Here is a 4,484-nt window from a genome sequence, read left to right as displayed (position 1 = left end):
AGAGCTTCAGGCGGCCACATAGCAAGTTGAGTCCTTAGGAGACACTTGTAAGAAAGGTTCTGGTATGAAAAGCCGACTCAATGGGACAGGGACCAGAATGACTTGGTTTTTTTTTTTTTTTTTTTTTTTTGATCAGAATGAAGCCCCGAAGAAGTAGGTTTAGGCTTGCCCTAGGTAAGAGATGGGATGGCCTTCATTCCCCAGCTTTGAGCCCCTGGCCCTGGGTGGCAGCTGGCCCACAGAGTGGAAAAAGCATGGTCAGCCTGGGCCACTGTGGGAGAGCAGAGGAATCAGGCCTGAGGACAGACAGGAGGACTGATGGGGTCAGATATCTGGCCTGATTCTTCCTGGGACAGAGTGGCAAGAGAGCTGGCAGGACCCAGGCCTCACTCACTAAGGCGTGTCTCATGAGCCTCCAGTTACTGTGCTATTTCCTAGGACGGCTGTGCCTAGTGTCAGATACTGGTGCTGGCTGGGTTCCTCCCCTGGAGTCATCAACCATTAGGATCAAGGCCTTGTGTTGGGATGCAGACTTAGCTTAGGCGAGTGTCTGGCTAGTGGGAAGAGAGATAATATCAGACAAGGGCCCCTCCTGGAGGTCCCTGTATGAGCTGCCAGCACTGGGCACCTTAATAGAGGGGTGCTCAGGGCCCTGCTGAGAAATTGGGGGAGGGTGGACATTGTTTGGCTTTAGAGCCAGGACTTGCTAGTGATCTCCACCTCCTTGGAGTCCCAGCCTAGCAGCCACATAGCATTATTGGGAGTGGCTTGCTTTGTTCTAAAGATTCTTCCTCTCTTGGCTCAGCACCCATAGCACAGTGGTTATAGCGCCAGACACATACACCAAGGCTAGTGGGTTTGAACCCAGCCTGGGGCAGCTAAAACAACAATGACAACTGCAACAACAACAACAACAAATAGCTGGGCATTGTGGTGGGCACCTATAGTCCCAGCTACTTGGGATTCTGAGACAAGAGAATTGCTTGAGCCCAAGAGTTGGAGGTTGTTGTGAGCTGTGACGCCATGGCACTGTACCAAGGGTGACATAGTGACTCTGTCTAAAAAAAAATTCTTCCTCTCTTGAACTTGGAGCCCAGTGGTCAATGCCTGGCACCTTCTCTGCCCTGCCCCAATGTGGGGGAACAGATTAGATTGATTTTAGATCCAAAAGCTGTCTCTGGGGCTCCATGTGCCCCCTCCAGCCATCCTGTTGTGCTTACTCTGCCCACTGCCCCTGCCCTGTGGAGAATAAGAAGTGAATCCTGAGGCTCAGTAAGGGTGCTGGGTTGGACCTCAGGGGTGCCAAGTAAAATCAGGCGTACAAGCAGGAAGTATTGACTTTGGCCCTACCCAAGGGGCAGCCCCAGGATCCAGAGCATCCAATGCCCAGACTCCTAAATACCTTGGAATTCCCAAAGACAAAGTGCCAGAGTGCTCAACATGGCAGAGGATCCAAAGCCCAGAGTTCTCAGAGCCCAACAGCCAGGGGTCCTAATGCCCATGATGCCCAACAGCTAGAACACCCAATGTTCATAACATCCACTTTCAGAATGTCAGTATCCCAATTCGCTGGACAAGAACTTGGAGGGAGCAGTGACCCTATATGACCAAGGCCCCTTCTTCCTTCACTCTGGGGAGTGAATGTTATTGAAGTTGGAGTGGTGGCAGAAGTGGCACTGCTTCCATGATACTACCATCCTAGGACTGACTGGCTAAGTGAAGCTTCAGGAGGGATGGTGTTTCCGCCGGCTCCACCCTGCTCACCAGACCTGTGTAATAGAAGGTCCATTTGCTCACTCAGCAGACCTATTAGTGCACATCTGCTGCATGCTGGGAATTGAGCTACTCTCTAGGAGTACAGCCAGGAGAGAGAAGGAGATGAGCGACAATATGTCTGTCCTGGTGTGTTGGTGTAGTTCAACCTGTTGCCGTCAGTTGCCCAGGTGAGACCACAGGCAAGGCTGTGAGAAGGGTGTCAGTGTGATGATGTTGGCTGCCCCTGTGAGTGAAGACTGTGTCGAGAAGTTGATGTGTGTGACTGTCATAGGAGGTCTGCCTATGTCCATCTGTCTGGCCATCCTAATAATCCGTCCCTGCTTCACTGCTGTTCCCAGGATGGGAAGTAAGGCTCCCCTTCCCCTGAGACCTCCAGGTGCTGAGGGTCAGGTACCTTCTGAGTAACAGAGGGCTAGTTCTAGACCTAGAGGCTAACCCCAGATCCGCCCCGTAGTGGGGCTGGAGATTTCTCCCACTGCTCCTGCCCTACTGGACACAGAGCCTCTTTGGATTGGGAAGACAGGAAGAGGGGTAGCTATAAGTGGAGCAGCTGACACCAAAAATAGCCATCTGCCTTGAGGAGGATCCTGCGGTGCCGTCCCCTCCTCCAATCCAACCCAACCCAGACGTCTGACCTGAAGGCTAGGTGGGGCTCCTGCTCGACTCTGCCTTGCCTCACAGACTTGGATGTCACTGAAAATTATGACTTCATAGGCAGCTGTGACATCACAAGGAGTGACCCCAGGTGGGTTGAAGGCCTGCTGCCAGGGTGGGTGGGGCTCCATCTGCTGGCAACTCCCCACAGGTCCCAGCAGCTGGGGATGGCAGGGTTGGATAGTGCTGGAGACCCTGCCTATCTGCCCCCGCCACATGTCTGATAAGCCTCTTAACCATGAGCTGGCCTAGCTGGCAGGTGGGGAGCTGGCTGGAGGACGGGAAGGGCCAGATGGGGCTGGCTGAGCTTCAGGGAAGACAACCAGGGTCAGGGAGTCCCAGCAGAAGCCCAGGACAGTGGGTGATAGGTCAGGATGAGAGCAGTATGGAGCAGTGGTTAGGGCCATAGAGTCTGAAGCCAGTCTGCCCTCATCCGTAGCCCAGGTGAGTTCTTCCACTTAATAGCTATGTAAACTTGGACCTCAATTTTAATATTCATCACCAAGAATACTATTAGTAGTGACAAGCAGTCACGGCATTTTTGTGAGGATTAAAGCTTTTAATATGTGTGAAAGAGGCACAGAAGAGGGCTTGATCTGTAGCAAGTACTCATCTTCCTAGACCAACAAGCCAGGAGGTACCCACCACAGCCAGCAGTGCTCCTGGGGCCCAGAAGGGGTTTCCAGAGGCTGCCCAGCACCTACCCAGCCTGTCCTCACCCAACACTCCTCAGGAATCCTGGCCTTTCTGGCAATCCCCCCCCCCCACCGCCCCGACACCTTGTAGCCCTGTGCCCTCTGGTGACAAAAACCATACATGGCAGCTGGATGCCTAGGTCATCTCTAACTGGGCCAGAGAAGATGCTAATTTTATGTCATCCTCACATCTAATTTACAAAATAAGAGTTATCTTCATTTTCAAGAACTAGGGCTCAGGCAGATTAAATAATTTGCTAAAGGTTACAGAACTAGTAAGTGGTAGAACCTGAATTTGAATTCAGGTTGACCTGTCTCTAAAATCTATGCTCTGACCCCCTGCGTGGTACACATAAGCTACTTAGGGGGTGTTTGTGCATGCAAGTACATGGGATCCAGTAGATGTTTTAAATATGAGCCATACTGGTAGTTTGAGTGCAACTGGGATTGGGATTGCGTTCTCCAGCTATGACCATAAAATAGTGTGAACTGGTTTTGAGGACAATAAGGTTGGGTGGTGGCTGTTGGGACTTTTTGTGTGGCTTTGATTTGGGGGTTTGATGGTATTGTGTGAGTATAACCATGACTGACTTGGTACTTGTGTGAGATTAGTCATGGCCATGTTTGGCAAGTCTGACTATGTCTCTGTGTGTGTGTGTGTGTGTGTGAGAGAGAGAGAGATAGAGAGAGAGAGAGAGATATGGTATGATGGTATGGCTGTGTTGCAGAGGGGTGTACAGCTAGTGGGGAAAGGTGATGGAGGGCCCTGAGTTCCCAGCACCACTTGCCTTTTTGGTCCCAAGCCTGTGTCTTCTCATAGTGGCATACATGATGGATGACTTCACATGCCGGACACAGTCCCATGGGTCTGCCCAGGATCTCATTTCCCCCACTCCCCTTTTATTTTTTTGAGGAAATAAAGCAAATGGTATCACAGATGGAGTTGGTCTTCCTTTTTTCCATGGGATATTCATAAAAGCATTTTACATGCCTTTTAGTGATATCATTTTTAAAAAGCAGTGTTATTTTAAAAAGAAAAATCAATGTGCCTATTCTAACTGTTTAAACATTAATTCTTAAGGTGTTGATTCAGGATCCCTGGGAATCTCTAAGACCTTCACAGGGGGCCCACAAGGCAAAAACTGTTTTCCTAATAATACTAAATTGTTATTTGTCATTTTCACTTCCTCCATATTTGCACATAATGCAAGAGCAACAGTGGGTGAAACCGCTGGTGTCTAAGCCTCAGTCCAGGCATGGCAGCCAACCATGCTGGAAGTCCTTGTATTCTTCCCCACTTATTGATTGGTGCATGAACAGTAAAAAAATAAGTCAGTTTCACTTAAAAAGTCTTTTTTT

Source organism: Otolemur garnettii, unplaced genomic scaffold (assembly GCF_000181295.1).
Source record: "Otolemur garnettii isolate 467f Iridium unplaced genomic scaffold, OtoGar3 scaffold00202, whole genome shotgun sequence".
NCBI classification, from domain to species: domain Eukaryota; kingdom Metazoa; phylum Chordata; class Mammalia; order Primates; family Galagidae; genus Otolemur; species Otolemur garnettii.
This window is presented reverse-complemented; position numbering follows the sequence as displayed.